This window comes from Falco biarmicus, chromosome 8 (genome assembly GCF_023638135.1).
Source record: "Falco biarmicus isolate bFalBia1 chromosome 8, bFalBia1.pri, whole genome shotgun sequence".
In the NCBI taxonomy this organism is placed as follows: Eukaryota; Metazoa; Chordata; class Aves; order Falconiformes; family Falconidae; genus Falco; species Falco biarmicus.
In genome coordinates, this window is record NC_079295.1 from 9,046,628 (window position 1) to 9,067,887 (window position 21,260).

General features: G+C 45.0%; 1 protein-coding gene across 2 annotated transcripts in view; it reads left to right on the forward strand.

Moving 5' to 3' along the window:
• The first annotated feature begins 431 nt into the window (after positions 1 to 431).
• ACKR3 (atypical chemokine receptor 3) overlaps positions 432 to 21,260 on the forward strand; it is a 34,908-nt gene continuing 14,079 nt past the window's right edge. Inside the window, exon 1 of one of the 2 annotated variants that reach the window (XM_056349929.1) lies at positions 432 to 455. The gene's annotated coding sequence lies outside the window, so the exon portion shown is untranslated. Of the gene's footprint in view, positions 456 to 1,705; positions 1,731 to 21,260 lie in introns of those variants that run through there. The other variant, XM_056349930.1, reaches the window with a different exon arrangement.

A 21,260-nucleotide genomic window follows, 5' to 3' on the forward strand; every position in this document is an offset into this window, starting at 1 on the left:
TGAATAATTGTTGATTGATATTATTAAACACTAACACGCTTGGCTGTGTTGCACTAATGATGGGGCTTTGGGGATATGCAAATCAATTAATTGCAGTGATTGCTGTAATAGCTGTTTTGGAGGATGCTGTTGAAGAACTCTTGAGAGGGCGGACAAAGAGGGAGACATTTGGAAGCGGGAAGGAAAAAGGGTGCTTGAGAGCCACTGGAGGTGGCTCATTGAAGCTGTTGATTTGTAAAGTTGGGTTTGTTTTGCTCTCCAAAACCCACTCAAGCCAAATCCTCTCTTGCTTTGTTTCAGAGTTACCCCAGGGTGGCTACTCCTGGACTTTTCCCAGGTCCCTTTCTGCTGAGATGGACCTGAAGAATCTCACAAATGAGATAGAGCCTTTTCCAGGTAACCTTTTGGCTTAGAAATCTGGGAGACCTCTTTGGAAAACACCTGAGGAAAAAAAGGTATTTCCAATACCAGACCTCTGTATCACCTCGCACTGAACGGTTTTGGTTTGCCAGCTGATTCTCACTCATGAAAAAGCACTTTTTTCCCCTTCTGCAGCAACATTGTGGGGCCTCACAGTGGGCACAGAAGTGACGTGAGATGTCTCAGGAACCATTGTGGGGAGGTTGTGAAGGGAATGGGTTTTCAGCTATTGTGAGGATGGGCAGGAAAAAGGCTCTTCTGGCTTCTTCCCCATCCTATACGTGCTCTCCCTGCCTTTGTGTATGATTGTGTATTCTTTTGTCTGGGTTTCCATATGCAATGTGCTTTAGTCTCCACGCTCTGGGCTGAGTGTTCAATGTGGTGCACAGATGGTGCTCCCAGAAATCCCGTTATTTGCTAATGGGATTTCGTGCAAAGCGTTTCCACTGTTCTTTTCAAAAGTCTGCATGTTTGTGTAAACATACCCAGACCCTCATCTTGCTGAGACTCCCTCTCCTGTGCAGCAGAGAACATGGCTTTATTTTTTATTTATCTGGTTTTTTAATCCCCGAGAAGGATGTCAGGCCAACTTCTGTGGGATGTAGCAGTTGCAGGATCCAGGCAGTGCCGAGGTCGGTACCTTCGCGTTGCATGGTGAAAGAGGGTCAGTCCCTACCGGCTCTGCCAGATGTCACAGCCCTGCTAGGTGGCCTGGCCAGATAGGCTGGGGCACTCCGCTCTCATGTCCTTGCCTCCTTGCTGGTGGTCTTGTCCTTACGTTTTGCACTGAGGTATGGCTGAGATCTGCTTATCTATTTGGCAGCTTCCCCTCAGGTGCTGCAACATTTCTGTAATGAAATGTTCAGCTATTATGCAGCTGTTCCCCTCTGTGCCCTCCATTCTCCAAGTACTGCTCAAAATCACGATATATATAGCAAAAGCCTAGAATATGCTGCTTTTATTACTGGAGGCCTTTCAGAATAGGTTAGACGTGCGCCTGATGGGGATCATACAGCGCTGACTTTTCCATGTTGTGCAGAGCTGGACTAGGTGACCTCCCGAGGTCTTTTCCAACCCTTATTTTTCCGTTGCTTGGTGACGTTTTGCTGCTGGTGTTGAAATCTGTAAGTGGAGCTTTGTTTTGCGTCATGCTTACTGGAGGGAGGTCAGGGCTCAGCAGCCATCGTGACTAACAGACAGTTATAGGCTGTGTGTCAGGAAGTTCCCTGGTCGTCTGCGTGCTTGTGTGCTCCTCATCCTGCAAAATGCGCTTCTCCTAAATGCTTCTCAGGCTCTCCTGCGATGGGAAGGTGAGTCATATGAGGGCAGAGGTTCTCCTTTAGCTGGCCAAGGGCTCCAGGTGGTTCCTCTGGAGCTGACCTTAACTAGAAAAATCTTATCGCAACTGCGGTTCAGAGAGTACAGGCAGCCCAAGGCAGGCAACCTGCCAAGGGCTGTTCCCGTTGTGGTGCGGTGCCGCTGAGCTGGCTGGTTCAGGACTGGGGCTGGCGATGGCTTGCTGGCCAGGCAAAGGAGAACCAGCTGCGGGATACTGCTACATGCAGATAGAGGGTTGACACTTCCAGCCCTATTGTGCTTCTCTGAACATCCAAGACTGTATTGTCCTCTAGAGTGGGGTCCCAGCCTCAGAAAACCCTCACCTCCAGCTGAACGCCTGTGCCAGGGTCCTGGGGGAGGTGTGCAAGCAAAATAAGACTTGCGGTCACCTCCCCAGCACCAGCATCTGTCTCTGGTTTTTAATCTGGACATCACTGCACCTGTTAAGCATGGCCGGCTTGGTATCAGTCTATCTGTGGTCGGTTTGTGACCACTTTGACCAAAGTGTAGGAGCCACAGGGCATTCTGGAACACAGCCCTCTGTGTCTTGTACCCTCTTCCAGCAGCAGAGTATGGGAAATAACATTTTTTTAGAACCGCAAAAGACGGCAGAGAACCTGCACAGATGCTTGATTTTCAGCAGTGCCCCACTGTGATCTGATGCTCTCTGTGGGGCAAGATCGCTATGGGAAAACAGCTCTTCAGAGGTGTTGACTTTCTGTACCTATCGTGAAATACCTCCCTGGTGGCTTGCGTTTTTGTAGCCCCTCAGTGTTGCTGATTTTATCGCCCTTGTGATAAGGGTGATTAGATCTGATTTGTTTGAATTGCAGCCTGACGGCTTTCAGCTCTACAGACACAACACCGCGCAGTGCAGCGCTGGGTCCGCACCTTGGGGGAAGTGAGGAGGGGAGAGCCTTTCTCCTCTTCTGATAATAGTTAGCAGATGTGATACGGTTACCAGGTCAAGGATCTGAAAGCATCAAGCAGCGGGAAAAAAGCTGTGCTCGAATGGCTCTTTAAAGCTGTAAAGGGGAGGATGTGGCAGAGGCTGAATCATCCCGCGCTCAGCAGCAGGTCTGAGCGCTGCTCGGTGAGGTTTCACAAGCTCTGGCATAGTTAAGTAGTCCTGGTTTGGTGGTTTGGCCCCAGGAGCTATTTCTTTAGGTCTGCACTAAACCATTACCCATTTCTTCCTAAAAATCAAGTCTGCCCATGGCTTGTTTATGTTTTGGGAGCCGTGTGCAGTCACTTTGCTAATGTGCCTTGTTTTTCTGGAGGTGTGGTGCCCCCCCCCCTTTTTTTTTCCTTTCCCTTTTTAGAGGCTCCTGGGCCACTACAAAGACTTTCCCCCTCTAACCAGGTTTTGTCCGAGGTTAGTGACCTGCTGTGAGCCAGACCATGATGCACACAATATTAAAACCTGGCTCTTCGATGTTATTGGGAGTGTTGTATTTTTTCCTAAAGCCCTTGCAGTAGCTTTCCAGGGTAGTTAAAAAAATCTGGGGCAGGTCAGGCTGCAGGTTATTACTGTATCCTTGTGCCTTCATCCTTTGATCTAGTGGCTGAAAATCTGAAATAAGACACGATTCAGCTGTGGGTTTGGTGCCGTTTCAGGCTCTGGGAGGAGGCTGAGTTCTGCCTGTAGGTGCATCTTTTCTGCAGGGCCTGGCCAAGTGCATCCCTGGGTCTTGCCCTCCTCATTCCCCCAGTGCCCTCTGCCAGGTGATTTAGATCACAGTAGCAGATCCTTGTAGGATTGCTATTTAGCAAACAGACTGCTTTAACTTTGGCTAGTGGTCTCAGGGAAAGCAGTATGCTTTAAAAGCCGTGTTGCAGTCCTGATCTCTATACAGCCCTCGGAAAAAGAGCTTCTCAGGTTTTGGCCAAACGTGGTTGTCAGAAGGTAAGTGGTCACTCCTAGCATGAGGCTGGAGAGCTGCAGGAGTTTTAAAGAGAGAACTGAGTGTGCCTACAGCATCCCAACAAAGAACAAAATATTTAAAAGTGGAGGGAAGGGTCTTGAGGAGCTGCTGTGGGTAAGAGAGGGCTGAGCTTTACCTGAAGGTGGATGAGTTGCATCTTTGGGGGTTTCTGTGGAGGGGAGGTATGGGACTGCAAGGGAGGATGTGGCAGCTTCATCTTAGCATGGAGGTGTGTGTTGGGGAGGAACAGCTCAACCTAGGCTGTCTTTTCATTACTGCAGCGAGTGGCTCTTACATGCTCTAGTGGTAGCTTCATTGCAAAAATTTTGTTCCTTTCTCATTCCTCTCCTTCCCCCACCTACTCCTCTCACCTTCAACAAGGTGTCCTCCAAGTTAACTTTAGGACAAGAGAAGGAAATTCTGTGTGTTTAACTTAATGGCTGGTTTCAGTACATGCTGTGTGAATGCAAAACCAGGGGTTGCAAGTGCAGCCAAGAAAATACTGTGGGGACACAAGTGTGTGTATGCGTGGGAGAGGCTATAAATAGCATATAGATATCCATTATATTACATTGTAGTTTGCTTTTCTCTTATGCTGGTGGATATTTTCTGGAAGTGTGGATGGCAAGCCCTTCTGTGTGATATTTGCCAATATTGAGAGCACTCGTGAACTTTTATGCCACTGCTATTTGCTGCCCAATGGACATGGGAAGAAAACTGCAACGCTTCCAGTGCGCTTGCTCTCTCCCACCTCCCCCTACATCTTCTTCCCCAGCTGATTTGACCAGGTCACTCCCTATCTTTGATTCTTTCCTCTTATTTAAAGACCTCCTGTGGCTGCATTGTCTGGAAAAGCTCTAGTAGAGGCTTCAGAGCCGTACTTCCACCTAACTAGAGAACACGCTCTCATTAACAGCCCTCGAGGAGGGTGAATATCACTGCTACCTTCAAAGGAGAGCCGGAGGTGCAGAGCAAACTCCTGGCCCTCAGACGGATGGAGCTCTGCTGAAGACATCAGCAAGATCAAAACGTCAGCTGGTGAGAACAGAAGTGATGCAGGTATTCCTCTATGATGCAGGAGCTGCGGTGGCTTTGTGGTTCGTGGAGACATGAGGTGAACTGGCTTTAACTAGCTTTGGTACCGATAAAAGTGCAGCAGCCACCTGGGCAAATGGCCCAACTACTTGCTTAGCCTCTCGGGAGGGTTTCGGCGCACGTTCTGAACTCTGCCGCCGCTGTCAGCAGTGACTGCTAGTTATCTCAAAGTCAGCTTAGGACTGCCTGCACCATCTGCAGCTGCACCATCTGCAGAAGAGATGTACCCTCAGTTGCTGTCGAGTGAAACTGCACTGAAGCTCGGGAGCCAAAACCCTCTTCCCAGCTGCTCTCTGAACACCTTTGCCAGGCGCTCAGTCTCCTTCCTCAAAGTTGCACCTTGATGGATGAGCTCCAGATGGTTGAGTGGGAACCTTGCCAGGCATGGAGGGCTATCAGCAGTGTCATGGATGACTGTAGGCTTCCTGCTGGGAAGAATGTAAAGTTCTGTTGGCTTCTTATTTTAGTTCCCTAAAAGAGCACTCTCATAACTACTTTTGGCTTTCATTTTAGCCTAATGAGTTCTTCTCCCTTTTCCAGAAAGTCTGAGGCGAGTGAGTCCTAAGCTATCCACAGCATCTATTTGTCTGGTTCCCCCTGCTCTGGAAGCATATCAGATGAGTGGGGTGGGGTGGAGGTAGGTTGGACTTCAGCCATCCTTTGGCTCCTGCCACGAGCACGTAGACTTTTATCTTTTCAATGTTACCATTAAGGAGGAGGGAAAAAAAAAAAAAAAAAAAGGAAACAAACCACAAACAACTGGATTAAAATAATAATCAAAGCCTCATGAAAGCACACAAAACCCCAGTAAATGCTCTGTTCTTTGAAACCTGAATCTTATCTCCCCCTGTCAAGGTTAATTGTTGCTGGGTTCAAACCATGGACAAGCTTTCATTATGACGGAAGATCTGAGCCATGGCTGGGCCAGGTTCATCTGCCGGGTGGTTTGTAGCAGGGTTGATTTTGGTCCGCTCTGTTAAGGAGGGAGTTTCATCAGTAACTGTGCATTTCATTATATTTGTGGATTTAAATCTGACCGTTAATGTTTTTTGAATGTTTTCTCCCAGGGTTATAATCTGTGGAGCTATTTTAAAGGTGGTCAATTTTCTTTCCTTATTGTGTTGAAGGCTACAACACGGCAGCGTGGTCAGATCTGGAGAGCTTAGGAACAACAGACAGAAAGTTCCCTAACATAAAAGACCCCTTATAGTTTGTGTGATGGGGAACAGTCAGTCTGCTCTTGGAAAGAAGTCCTCCTTATTTCTCAGTCAATTAATCTAGTAGGAGCCAAAGAGTGCTTTTATTTAGGTTTTTTTTTTCTTTTGGACCATTGCAGAGTTGCTGTTGCAGCCTAACCTGTGTGTTCAGAATCCCAGCTCTTCTAGTCATGTGTTTTGCTCCTGCAGCTCATGTGCTTTTGAAGGGGTGCTTGGAGAAGGGCTATTTAGTATTTTTTCATTGTTAATGCTCTTAACTACATCACAGTATTAAAAATGCATTAATGAAATGGGCTTAATGAGTATTGGAAATAGTTTTATACCCCCTTGAGCCAGGAAATATAAATATATGTATACTAAATGACAGTACCCTCCTGCCCCTCCCCAGAGTCACATTTTCAACTGGCAAAGTTAATTTGGGAGACAGTATTTCACATGCAAATAAGTTGGGATTATGGTTCTGCTTGGGTAAATCACAGAAACTATTCAATGCCTCATTTGACTCAACCTTAAAAGGGGGTTATTGGTGTTCTCGTCACCTCTGTGCTGTCTCCTGAGATCCTCAAGCACAAAAGGAGGCTGAGGAGATATTAGAAGAAAAGAAAATGAACTTATTTTCTCATTTTCAGCCATTTTTATGAGGTGGGTAAGAGAACTGATGGAATCTTTCCTGGTGTTTGTTAATGGGGAAAAGCTTGTTTTGGAAACAACAGGTGGTGTTTTTTCTTCTTCTTTTTTTTTTTTTTTTTTTGTTTGTTTGTTTAGGAATTTTCATGACTTTTATTAAACTTTGCAAGTCTTTAATTCCAGACAAAAGTCACTAATTCCTATCTGAACTCCTTTCCCAGAATTGCATAGTAACTTTGCAAAGCGTCTTCGAAAGCATTGAGTTTACAGAGCCAAGCCTTTGGTGGTTTATGGGTTCGGCTAAGTGCAAAGCAATGGAGCCACGGAGCTATGGCACATGTAGCTGCCGATGCTGATGCCTCAAAGAAGCCTGTGTGGGGCAAAAGAGCCCAGGGTGATGCAGGACTGGGCAGGCAGGATTCTTCCTTTGCTACAGAGGTGTTGTTTTGACACGAGGAACCCTCAAACATGGCTAATGTGGCCAGTTGTGACTTGACACGGTTGCTCAGCATTACATCTCTGTCTTTTCCTCCAGCCCACTTCTTCCCTGGGGCCTGTTTTCATTTCTTTGCTAATTCAAGCATGTCTAATGTTAGCATGAGGAATTTTTGTAGGGTGCAAATAGGTCAGGGAGATCTGACTGAGACTGTATTTTACAGGTGACATTCATATATACAGGTGAGTGAGTAGGACAACCGAAAGGTCATGGAGATGGGACCTGTGAGAAATGTTGTATACGATGGGGAAGTCTGGGAAAGCAAAATGCATAAGAATAACTTGCAGCAGTGGGTGAAATGAGGTTAAATCACTTGCAAATGGGTGCAGTCCATGGGAATTTGTATTACTCTTTGCTGTCAGAGAACTAGAAGCGCCGGCTCCCTGTCTGCAGGCACCAGCCTTTGGCACCAGGCACCATCACCTGCTGTCCTTGACCAGGACAGAAGTGCTTGCGATAAGCAGGCATCCCTCACTGGCATGTGGAAAGAAGAGTGAACTTGCCTTGCAAATGCTTTTCTCAAAGACAACTTCAGTCGGTGCAATGGGGCTTAGCCTATTTGCTCTTGGTGTGAATTACAGAAACCAGACCTCTTGTTTTCATATGGACTATATCCACTAGCAACCAGCTGGTGCTGGTATGTGATATCAGCTGGGAACTTGGTCAGGAAGCTTTGATTTATTTGTTTTATTTTTTTATTTTTATTTTTAAAATTTCCACCACCTTCTCAGGCTTGCTCCCCACACCCTGCTTGGTCTGTCTGGTTCACCCACTTACATGTGCCCCAGCAGTATGCTGTGGGTAGGTGTGAGCTTGCTTGGCACGGGTACCTATGCAGTGCCAAGCTATAGGAACTTCCCTGATGTGTCTCACTTTGGGCAGTTTGAACTCAGCATCATTTCTATGAAGCTGAAGAAAAAGGCTGCATATCTCTGGAACAGCTGGTTTTTTGTTTTTCCTTTTTTTTTTTTTTTTTTTTTCTTTTTCCCCCCAGTCCAATGCATTTGCATGGCTGAAAATGGATAGATGTACAATGTATTAAAAATGATGCTTAGAAAGTTAAGTGCTGTAGCTTTTAAGTTTCTAGTGTGTGTATGAAAACATAAATGCCATGTTACCTCCGTTAATGGATAGTATTTACTTTAGGTACAGCAGAAATCTGATGTTGACCTTCAAATTAAGTAAACCTCCATTTATGCAAACCCTAAGTGCCTTTGTTTCTAGGTCTCTTCACGGTACGTTTAGACTCCATGTCTGTGTTGGAGACTTAAAGCTCAGCAGCCTGAGCCTGGATCTAGCAGGAAGGGATCTAAACGCTAGTCTGACTTGTAGGATGTATTGAAGGCTGGTGCCATAGAGGGGTGTGAAAAGCCTTTCATGTGGCCAGAGGAGGACCCTCCAGAGACAGTCAGAGGCCAGCCTTGGTGAAGGAAACTGCAGGAGCGAGGTGAAGACAGGAATCCAGACCGTTAGAGGCACAAGATAAGGTTTCACTTCTGGGGGCTGGTTCCTTTGCTCTAAAGCAAACAAAAACTTGGTTTTGACTTTGCTCATTTGTTTTTTCATTTTGTGGAAATGCATTGCTTTATCAAGTGGTGCAAGAAGCCTCCAAAAACTTGGTTTGCAATAGGACACTCGAGCAATTTCTTCTCTTTTCAAAAGATTTCCATGCGTCGGATCTGTCAGCTGAGGATGGACAGCTGGATCCTCTTACAGCTTTAGCAGTTGAGGCACTTGGTGTCACCAACGGCATCACCCTTGCAATATGTTTTGCATGGTGCTCATCACTTTACCCAGCAGCGGTGGCATGAGAAAGCTGTTTCACATGTATGTTTGCTGGATCAAAACCACAGTACTTGGCATTTTGCAGGATGGGGATGCTGCTCTCCCTGGTCTTTAGTTTATTAGCAGTCTCCGAGTAATGCAGTTTAAAGGAGAGGTGGCACCTATCTCTGGCACCAGGACCGTTTTGCTTTCTAAGCTTTGTATCCAGCTCAGTGTGACTGCCTTACAGCAAGGATCATTAGCAGATAATTGCCCCCTTCCGAAATCAGGTGAAGCCTTTGGACTTGCCTTTGATTTCTCCAGTGTCAAATGAGTACTGTAAGGTTCTCCCTCCTGTCCAGAGGTGATTAGTTCCCAAGGATCTTTAGATGAGATAATTTTCACAGTTGCTTTTAACCTGTCCTTTTTTTTTTTTTTTTTCCCCTAGCACTTGATGCTGTATTAGGGTGGATGCACTATTTTCAGAAGAGAGGAAAGCAATTGCTCTCTACTTGCACAAGCGGATCTGCTCTGTCTTGCCCTTTTGCAGTATTCTAGTGCTGGTATTTGCTGGTATTATATTAACTATTAAATTACATTAACTAGAACTGGTAATAATAAAACCAAATAAACAGCCAAAAGTTAGCCCAGCCCAAGAAAAGAGGAAAAAAACCCAACCCGAACCAAAAGTTCCAGAAGACATTCACATCTCCCCACCCCTCCCAGTGTTCAAAACGTCACAAAAACCTTCAGTGTATTGTGAGCTCTGGAAAAGCACGTTAGCAAATAAGCACTGCTGCTGTCAGAACATGCCTGGACTTGCATCCAGATGCCACAGGTGATGGTCCCGAGGAGTCTGCCGTCGGTTCTCCTGTGTGGAAGCCTCCCTGCAGCCATCTTCCCTTCCTGGAATCAAGAGGCACATTCCTGCCTAAGCACATCTCATTAATACCACACCTCATCCCCACCTTCTCTGCCAGGCAAAACCCACCCCGAAGTTATAGGCATTAGCATAAGCAAAGCTAAATCACTAACTTATCTCCAGCGTAGGTATAATTGATTTCATCAAATAAAATCTGTGTAATGTAGCTTTCCCTGAACTTCCAGAGCTTTAACTTAATTATAGTTCAGCCAAGAATCAGTTTCTTATTTTCTTTCTTGTTTTATGACAATTTCTGCTTGTTTGTGAGGGCCAGAAAGAATGGAGATTTTATTAATGTTGATATCCTCTGGCATTTCATAACCAGACTAAAAACGAAAGGAGAAATTTGCAGATATTTTTTGGATCAGCTACAGTAGGGAAATGTCTGGGTCAAAATAGTTGTACAGTAATGAAGAGCTTTACCCCTGCATAAAGCTAAATACAGTTTTTATCTGTAAATGTTTGTTTTAGTTCTTCATGTAGTTTCCCCTGAACACAGTTAGGGAAGAAATGGATTAAGACTAGCTTTTTTTATGATGTCTCCATTTCAGAGACACAATAAAAATTTAAAGCACAGTAAGAAGTTAAAACCTCAGCCCTCTTTTGCTGAGTGAAGATGTTTAGGAAATGTTTTGGATAAAACTTCTGCAGTATTTGAAGCTGAAAGATATTTAGCTTTTCTTTGTTTTCAGTTTAGAATAAATGCTGTATCCCAGAGGAAAAAAGAAGGATTGGACCACATTTTCTGGGATGCCTGGGTAGCTGGAGCAGTGATGGATGGATGGTCCAGGTGAACAGCTGTTGCATAGGCATATTCCCCGTGAAAATATATGCTGTAGGACTCCAGCCCATCTAAAATGCAACGTGTAACTTTTTCTCTAGATGGAACTGTTCTTTTCTGGGTGTTTTTTTTAGGAGCGGCTTGGATCTATCCAGTGGGTATGTCAGCTGCAACTTTGGAAAGCTTTATGAGGCTGATTCTCTCAGAAAACTTCTATTCTACTCCATCTCTCAATTTGTTGCTGCTTTTCATGACTGGAGCAAATACAAGATATGTTTTGGCCAGATAATAAATCTTAGGCTTTTCAGAGGAAGATGCTAAGGGGAGTGGTGAAATGAGAACTAGCGTCTCCTCTCCCTAATCTTGTCAGCCTTGGGATTTTGGCACTGGCTAAGTGGTGGCTGCTTAAGTGGAAGCATTATCTCCATTCAGATGGTAAGTCTTGCTGGGGCACCAGTTCCTATCCAGGTAGGCTGGGCATGCTAGGTGCAGCAGCCTGGGCTCAGTAGGGTTTATTTAAAGCAGTCGTAGCATTGCAGGCTTTTTATTTTGGGGATGTCTGATGCTTGTACTGCAAGCTGAAAGATTGCACAGATCAGGGATGGTCAAAAACAGAAGGAGCAGGAAAACTGAGGGCACTATCCAGAACCTCAGACTTTCTTTATACACCATCCACCTTGTTCTTGAGCTGACCTCCAGCCTGCATGCTGCAGAACTTTACCAGAGATGCTTCTCCTTACCCACTTTGCTTACACAGCTGTTTTTTAAGTATGCTCTTGAAAAACATACATTCAGTACAAATATTATCCCTATACATCCTCCCCTTGTTATTTCTTGCACGCAGTATCAGCAGTTTGCAGTGTGTGCCTCGAATCCCATAAGACACTAGAGCTACCCTGAGAAATATTGCCTACACTCACACACACAAAATTATATATATATATATATATTTATATATATATAAAATATCCTTCACCAGGCCAGCTCAGAGGAAAAAGCACATGTTGGCTGAAAGGTACGGTGTCCCTGGGATGGGCTGTGTTTAGCTGGGTTGTAAAAAGGCGATGGATCCTGAGAGACGTGTTGGACTGTGGGGAGAAATAGCGAGGTGTGAGCTGCTGGCTTTGTGCAGCTCATTACGCTCCTGGTGCCGATTTCTAAATGGAGTCCTGTCGCTGAGAGAGACCAGGTTTGCTTTTACTAAAAACATAGGGGTGGGTTTTTTATTTTTCTTGTGCCGAGGCATGTAACTTTAGATGGCCATCTCTGTGCCTGGTCACCTCTGAGATTTTTTTTCCACTGACATTCACCTTGGCGAGCTACAAAGAGGTAAAAACTACAGTGGCTTGCCGTGTCTTGACTAGCGTCTTGCTTTGATATAAATCCTCAGGGTAAAAAAAACCCACCTTGTGCAGTGAAAGCAAAGGTTGAAATAGCTTTCATGAGGCAGGCTTAGTTCCTCTGGAGGACTGACATCCCCATTTTTGAGGCCTAATTGCATGAAGTCTCCTGTGATAATTTCTTAGACAGGGATGAAAAGTGGCTTGAGCCAGCCTCCAGCATTGAGGGGTACAAGCCCAGCAGGGTGGCATAGCGTCTTGATGGGGCAACAAAGAGATCCAAAGACCTGGACAAGAGTGATCCTGTCGGATGTGGTTAAAGCCTTTTTTTTGTCCATTGCTAACGCAGATTCCTCAGGTTGATCAATGTTAAAATGCTTCACTTAAAGGTGCATTTCCCTTGCAACTTGTAATGATGTTTTCATGATAAAGCAATGCTCTTGTATTGAGTTGTGGGGTCTGAGTGGAGGCAGTGCTTGTAAGAGTCATCAGTCTGACACCAGGCTGATGTTGTCAGCTTAGCCACGCAGGGCTATTGCAAATACCCATCAGCAGCACCTGCCTTTGTGCTAGCCTGGAGGGACGGGAGTCCAGGCTCCCTGATGCTACCCAGATCTGCAGCAGTAACCTGGAGGAGATGTGCTGTTGGCTCCCCTCCTTCGCTCCATATTGCAGCATCAACTGGTGCTGTGCTTCCTGACCTGCACGTTATCCCATGCCGAGGGAGAACCATCTATGCCTGGGGCTGCTGACGTATCCCTTCATTCTTCGCTTTGCTGGTGATATAATGTCACGACCCCCTGGCTTAGCTTGTGGCAGTGTGTGGGGTATTGATTTCTGTTTCACAAAACGATAGCCTTCAAAGGATGGCTGGGCATAATGAGTTGGGCAGCTGCCAATAGCTCCGTGTGACCAAAAGCCTGTAACTCTCCATGTGTTAAAGCTTTCCTGCTCCTCAGTAGTTCAGATGGCTTTGTGTCTGTAAGAGCAGGCACGATTTCTCAGGTTCTTGGGGTGTGCCTACACCTTCTGAACCTTTTTTGAAGCTATTTCTGCATTTGATTTGACAGCCTAAAGCCTGCAGAAGGGAAGAACGTAGCTGGTTTGTAGGCTTGCAACCCCCACGTTTAACTTGGACATCATAGCCTGTTTATAAACCTTAAGTAAAAGCACTTTTGAAAGCCCTCTGCAGTATTGATTTATATTTTTCTGTAGCAGCAGCATCACTGTAAAGGACAAGGGATTTTATAATGCAGTTGTAAATTATTCCTATAAGTATCTTAACTGCCTCATGGGAGTGCATGATCACTCAAGATGCTTCATAATTTGTTTCTTTTCATGGTTTTCAGCTGTGCAATAAAACATTTGTAAATACCCAGGAATGAGGGTCCTTACAGATGGCACTGATGTGCATCAGGCTCACATGAAAACCCTCGTATCATCTACAGGAGGGAGAAAAGGAAGATGGGAATGAGTCTGAAAGTTTCCTGAACCTATGTGCCAAATGTGTGCCACTGAAGCTCCTGAAAAGGTTATAAAGGTGGTAATTTTGTTTCTTGAATCCTCTTTCAGGGACCCCCACTGGAATGTCCTCTTGCTGTGTTGTGGCTCATGCGCTGAAGCTAGCTGCTACCCTGGCTGGGTGAAAGTCTAGGCAAGTGCAAGCCAAGCTGTTAAGATTGCAAGCATCAGTGTTCACGTCCCCCAATTTGTGCTAATGTGTGTCCTGATGATGTGGTACAGCTGAAAGATTTGATGGCCCTGCTGTCCCTCTGAAAAGCGGAGGGCTTTGTGGAGAAGACTGTCTTTGCTGAGTCCAACTGCTGCTGGTGGGATTCCTAGCTGGGGAAGTAAAGAGCAGCTCTGGTTTTACTGTGCAAGGCTCAGTGAGCAATTCCTTGTCTCTGTGGGTGCGATCAGTTGTATTTTCAAACTATACAGCTTTACAGTTGCTGATGAGTGTGTTTGTCCAAGTCTAACCTTGGGTGGCTTGGACAGACATAACTTGTATTCTCTTCAGCAGAGCCATGTTTTGACTCTTGGTAGTGTTTTGCCCTCTTTCTGATGGAGTATTTGATAGGCTGTCTCATGTTGAGCTGGTAGCATCAGATCCTAAGGATGTCAAAGGCAACTGTCCCAAAATGTGAGGTGTCAGGTGTAACTCAGAGAGGACCTCAATGACCAAGTGTATGCAGGGGATGAAAAGCCTCAGTTGCCTCTTGCTAGTGAAAGCAGGCATATGTCATCCCAAATAATTTTTGAGAGTGAGTAGATGGCTTTGTTTTACATTATTTGGGAGAAGCCCAGCAGGAAATTTGCTGGAAGAGTGCTCTGTTGACTTCTAAAATGACAGGTGCCTGAAGCGACTTTACTGTGCAACAGCCTCGAAGCTCAACAGCTCTGTGTAACAGCTCCCCAAGATATGACCATCTGAGGCTTTGAATGAGAGCATCTGATGTGCTGTTTTGTCTTCAGTTGTTTTTCTGGATTCCTACTTTGCTTTCCCAGTGTTCCTTATCATCTGTGTTGTGTAACTTGTAACCATAATGACCTTGAAAACACTTGTAGCCACTTAATGTGGCTGCATTCCCCTGCTAAAGTACTGTGTTAATCTGTGTGGATTTGTTATGGGGATGTAAATGCTGGTCGAAATCTTACAAGGGTGTGTTTTTCTTGAGTGGAAAGGCCAAAAGATTCCTGTTTAGTAAGTAAACACGGGGAAATAGTCTTTAGTTCTGCCTTGGTGTCAGGATGTCTAGCTAACTGTTCCTTCAGGCACACTTAATGAACGCCAGCAAATTCTTGTAGGTAAGGCAGGGCATGGTGGTCCTTTGACAAAACAAATCTTGAGGGGTTGAGATATCATCAGCGTACCTCGTCTGCTTATATTAGCTGGTGCAGAACTAGTAGTGGTTGTATCGCTCAGGGCATAAAGTAAATACCAGTCACGGCAGAACATTGATCTCTGTAGCAAAGGAATTGTTCATGGCATGTTGACCTGCCCTGAACTCCTGGGCAATCACAAAGCGTTATTGATAGTTACAGCACAAAATGCAGCGAGCAGTACCTTTTGCTCTGTGCAAACATATTGTGCAGACTTGAGAGACCAATTATGAGTCCCAGTGACTGCCCTAAATTCATTCTTGTTTTGCTTATGACCTCCCAGCACATCCTCGCTCGCACCAGAAGTTGTTCTGAAGTGACTGGTCATGGGCTCCAGATGTTTGACCCGCTGTGGCTGGCTGTCCCAGCTACCCAAACACGTGCCTGTGCTAATAAATACTTCGTGCTCAAATCTTGAAGAATAAAACGTCTGTCTTGAAAAACCAGGAAAGCTCCCAAAGTGCATGTAATGCCTGCTTTGTAAGACCGATCATCCTTGATGTGTGGGCCTCTTGCCTTGAACAGTTAACGGCTCAGTGAAGATCTTGCAGACCTATTGGAAGTGCCTTTTGACCTTGCTTTCATCCATCTGACCATTAATAGCTCATTCGGGGATGCAGGGGATTTAGACCAACGGGCAGAAATTGCAGCTGGCCTGGTGGCAGTCCTGCTGCTCTCAGCTTGGTCTCTTGGTGTCACGTAGTAATTCCTAAGGAACCCTCCCTTGCTGCTGGAGCCAGCTGTGGGTGTATGCTGATTACACCGCTGCGGTTGACATCAGCATCTTGACTCTCATCACTGCAGCCTGGCTCAAAAAACCAAATGTATCTTTGCTTTTTCGTGTCAAGAACATGATTAACTCCTCCTGTTTCTGTGAAAGAAACACGACGGGTCTGTGCAAGAAAAAAGCAATCTGCCTGGAGCAGCTGCCTCCGTTCTCCTCTGGCCGGACTGTGTTTCTCAAGATACAGGAGAGATGCCAACGAAGCAATGTCTCTCCTGGGAGAGAGCTGGATGAATCATGTTAACAGAGCTCCAGCAGAAAACTTCACCCACAAAGGGTGGGGAGTAGTCGTTGATCTAGACCAAATGATCATTTAACCTTGCCTGAAAATGAAGACGTCCTTCCTTCAAATTTTTGGCCTTCTGAAAAACAGAAATATTTCCATGAAACCCAACTTTTTTTTTTTTTTCCTGCAGAAAACTTCTTTTCCTATCCAGGGCCTGCCTGCTGGAAAGCTTCCCTCCATCTCTATTGGTGGGCCAGGGAATTTTCCAGGACTACCCTGAAGTTTCCGTAAGGCAGCACAAGGCATTGTTGGGGTTTTTGTTTGTTTATTTGTTTGCTTTTTTAAGAAAGCCAAGCAAAACAACTGTTGTCAAGAACTTTGGTACCTGATTCATCCTTGTAAAATGCTCTATAAAGTGAGAAGGCATTTTCCAGAGCTATCTGCAACTTGCTTTTAAAACTGAATTTCCTCTAATACCACAAGCAGGAGTTAATAAATGGCTTCAGTCTTTGCTTCATTTTGGGTGCCTAATCAGTTCTCAATTTGTTTCAGATGAGACATTAAACTTATCCCATGACCCTGTAAATACAATCTGTCTTTCCATCCCTTAAATAGCCACCTTCTCCTTTCAAATGTTTTTTTTGTTCACTTTCCTGGCATCCAGTTTGAAGTAAGTATTTCAAACCTGGAGGAGCATGGTTCTCTGCTTTCTGCTCTCCTGGCTTCCACGAGGACAGTGAGAGCTCCACTGATTTACGCTGATAGACTTGAGATGAGTTCCAAATTTCTTTCTGGATTTTCATTTGGAAGCTGTTCCGGTGAACAACTTTTTGCCTGTTTAGAGAATGGAAAGGAGCGTTAGCAATCTGCTTTTTCTCTTTAACAAATGCCAGTAACGTCATGCTTGGGAAATAATTTTCTTTTTCTTTTCCACCTCATGAACTCGGTGCAGCTGAAAGGTGATGGAGCAGACCCTGGAAATGAAAGATCCGGCAGAGGAGGACAGGATGGGCCGTGCTGCTTCAAAGGGTGGAGCAGGGTGGCCTCTGGCTCCCCAGTAAATCACATGAAACACCACCCATCAAGTTCTGTCAATGACTTCACACTGGCTTGGGGATGGAACACCCTGCAAGGCATGATATTTTACTTGCATTTTTAAAGTTCTAGACAGAGTCTCTGCTCCAGATCTGGTTGGTAGCATGTCAGCATGTACTGGGAAGGCTTGTAACCGAGCTCATAACTTTTTATGTTTTTGAGAAGGAATGCTTGGCTTTCACTGCTTCACTAGGGGTTTCTTTGTATGCTTTGAAATGTGACTATCTATGAGGTAGTACTGGGTTTTTTTCCACCCCTTTCTCCTTAGTGACTTCCCTTCCTTGTATTTCTTGTCCTGCTTCAGGTTTAATTGCACCACTGGTCAGGGGAGATGGAGTGGAAATGGCCACAGCTTTAAGCTGAAGACTGTTTGCTGTATTAAAAGAACTGCTTAACTTCTCCATCAGGGTTATGATATTAAACCCAATAATTCTCCCCCTCTTCCAATTAGTTTTATTGGTGCTAGCTGCCACACTGTGCAGAAAGGGCTTGGATACTTTGACCACAACGCACTGGATATCTGAGCAGAGAAGGGGCAGGAAAATGGATAAAAGACACCGCAGGTTTCATCATCACGGAGACCTTGGCTGATCGGTGGAAAATCTCCAGAACTGGTTTTCCTCATGTTTTTGTTGTTCTAGGTGGAACTGACTTTTAAAAAGAAGGGTTAAGTTGATCCTTACAATATGTGTCCCAGGGAGGACAGGGGTTGAGAAATACAGCTACTGTGATGATGGGTACTTTTTGTGAAGGGAAAATGTGTCCGTTTAAAAAATACTTGCACTTCCACCTGTATAACCCCTAGATCTGTCCTCTGCAGAGCATCCCCACTGTGCTGCAGGTTAGATGAGTTGTGATTGTCCCAGAGCTCCCTGAGATAAACGGTGCTTGGACACCTAGCACTTCAGGGAGACTGATCTGTGTCTTTCTTCTCTCATTCCTGATCTGGAGGAGAGACATGGGCTGGGGATGTCTTTACTAGAAAGTGCCTGTTAGATGGCATTGGTTGGCTGTAAATATTCATGTGTGACTTGTTTTTTGAGCAAAAGTGTGAGCAGGGCTGTGGTACTGCTAATTGCAATTGAAAGTGTTAATTTTCACACGGTGGTGAAAGAAATCCCAATTTACGAAGATTTCACTTGAGCCAGGGGTGAAGCTCCTGACAGTTTTAAAGGGTGCAGATGTGAAATGCTGAGTTTGAATATTGCGTCCCTCTTAAAATACTTTATTTCGTCTGAAAGATTCCCAGGCTCTCTCAGCATGTTACTTTGACAAACTCACCTTTTTTTTTCTTGGAGAGGTTGGAGTCTTGACTTATTATTCAACTTTCTATTGCAGCTTTGTTTAGTGGAGTTTATACATTCTTAGATCAAACATCCTACAATCTGACCAGGAATCATGCAACCACAGCGGGAGATGGGAAGAAGCAGCATAATTTATTCTATAAACAAAGGGACCATCTACATTAGAGCGCAAGTTGGTTAATAAAATGGGTTTTAGTGAAATAAAAAAAAATAAATATGCAGCTTTCCCTGAGCTGTGTTTAGAAATAGTTGCACTCATATGGGGAATGTGGCACTTATGTCTTATGGCAGAGACTTCTTTCATCTCCTGAAAGCAGCTACCCTGGTCAGTCATGTCTGGGTTGATGTGTCCGTGGTGAAGCTCCCACACTGTCCATGTTGTCGGGGCTCCAGGGTACAGCCCCATGCATCTCTGTGCTCCAATGAGCTGAGCTGCTCTGCTTCATCCCTGGCAAAGTGTAGAAGGTGTCTGTCCCTTTGCATGTTTGGGAGAAGGGGATGGTGGAAAGACTAGAGGGATTTGACCAGATACTTACCGCAAAATGGGGAGATAATGAATGCAAGCTGAAGGACTGAACTACATTTAATATTTATCGTGAGACGAACCAGCTGTTTCAGGCTGGAAACACAGGCAGGCTTGAGCTGAGGGTAGCCCTGAGGACACTTACAGGCATCTTAAAAGCTGATGTTCAAGGATCATGAGATCTTGTTATTATCCACAGCTTGTTCTGGGGGTGCATGCATTAGATCCTTGTAGGACAGTTTTGCACTCTTAAAGTTTTAACTTTGGTAGAATTATCAAATTACTGTGATTTGGCCACTGGGCGGACAGAGGATCCTCCTGAGCATTTGCTGGACAACCAGCAGCTCCAGCCACGTTGAGAAGCTGGAAAATTTATTAAAATGGGTATGTTATGGGTCTGGGCAAAGGGCTGGTGAGTCAAACTGCTGCTTCTGGATCTGAGGTCTGGGAAGGAGGATAGTTGGGGGAGAGCGATTTTCTACTTTTTTCTGAGGATATATTGCAGCATGGGTAGGGAGCATCTCTCAGCCCCCCTGCAGTACAGACCTGGGAAGTTTCAGCTCGTTGAAAAATTGCTTTATCCAGCAAACATTTTTTTTTCTTTTTAAAAAAAAAAGCTCCTGGAAGAAGAGAAAGGCTAGCTTCAGTGAAGTTAATCATACAACTCCCCTTAGCACAAGCCAGGAGCAGGGTTTCATCTTGGAGCTGCAGCAAGTACAATGAGCATTTCTCCTGGACCATAAACTGAAAGTTGCTGAGAGTTACTACGTACACGTGCACACAATAGCGCTCAGAGCCCGTCCACTGAGATCTTTCCTTGGGGATCCATATAAAATACTTCTCACAAAAGCTTCCCTGTGTGCGAGCAGAGGAACTCCATCTAGTGACGTTAAAAAAGAAAAAAAAAAAGAAAAGCCCACAAAACCTTTTTCACACACATATACGGTCGCGTACCTCTTATCTTACTGCCAGTCTGCTGAAGATATCAGCACAGCTAAACAGCATGCACTTACCATATGGGATGCTAAAAATGCTGCCTGGGAAGCGCTTTCAAGCTCTGAATTCTGCCAATGCAAAAAATGTCCCCTTTGTCATGGTGGTGAATGAATTTTCTTGTTCCCCTTTCTCCTTGGATTTATGTTAACCCTGGGTTTCAGCCGAGTTTGATCTCCTCGCTTTATTGTATTGCAAACAGTAGTCAATAGGTCTTCAGCTTGAGATCGCCTGGATTTATTTTCAGGTCAAGTCAACTCTCCTTGACCTAAGTTTGAACCAAAATACATTCCCAGAAGATTCCCCCACAGGATATCGGATCCAAAGACAGAGTGACATTGTAATGAGTTCAAGGTTTCAACTCAGTACAACGGGATCCCTGTTGGTGTGGAGAAGGCAACCAAGCCATCCTTTTTATTTCTCAGCTGGGTCCTCTCCTGGGGCAACTCACAGCAGATTTTGTCATCCACCAGTCACTTCTTTTACTGAACAATGTCGTACCATAATTATAGAATGGCTTGGGTTGGAAGGGACCTTAAAAATCATCTAATTCCAACCCCTCTGCCATGGGCTGGGACATTTTTCACTCAACTTAGGTTGCTCAAAGCCCACTGCATTCCTGGTGTTTGTGGTCTGAAGGGAAGCCGGTCCTAGCTTCTTATATGTGTGTTTGCATGGCTGTAACGTGCGTGCATGGAATTTGGTGTGCAGGCTTTAAGCAACTGATGAGATGATCTGCATTTGTGCATGCACTCTTTCTCTCCCCTGCCCCTCTCTCTGGATCTCTTGAGGACTGCCTGGCACAGGGGCAGAACCAACTGATATTGCATCGTGAAGTAAAAGCAGCGCTTTGAAGACTTGGGACAAAAATGGAATGAACTCATTAATTTATCCTGGATGATAAATCTTCTTTCAAAAGAAGGCAGCCTTATGTTTAGTACAAAAGACTGTTTATTTCTTCTATGGAAAAAAAAGAAGTAGTGTAATCGGATAGGATTAACTTTCCAGGGGCCCTGGACAGAAGCTAAAGCACAAGCTGCCTCCTTCTTGTGCTCGCATTGGATAATTTGAGTAGTCCAAGACCTCTCTTGCTTCATACAGTATTGAGCTGCGAGCCGCCGCCAATGTGCCTTGCACCTAAAGCCAATTTTAAGGACCCCAGCAACAGAGGTTTCTACAGAAACAAAAATTGTCCAAGTTTTTGGCTAGCATAAACTGCTTGTCTCGACTGGGAACCTGGCCCAGGTATGGAGAAAAATACAGCCTTATTAGTGTTTTTCACCTTGAGCAGGTAGTTGAATACACATATGGCAAACACATAAATAACGTACGACTGACTTAATGTTGCAATAAGAGTCTTTGTGGTTTGTGTGCACTGACTTTGTTGTTTTGGCTGTTTGTGGCTGATGTTTCATCAGCCCTTTTTTATTTTACCTGGTTATTTCATTATCTAGGAACAATCCTGTCTGCAGTTTTGCCAGTGGGAGCAACGATGCCTCAGATTTAATGCCTCATTGGGACGGATGG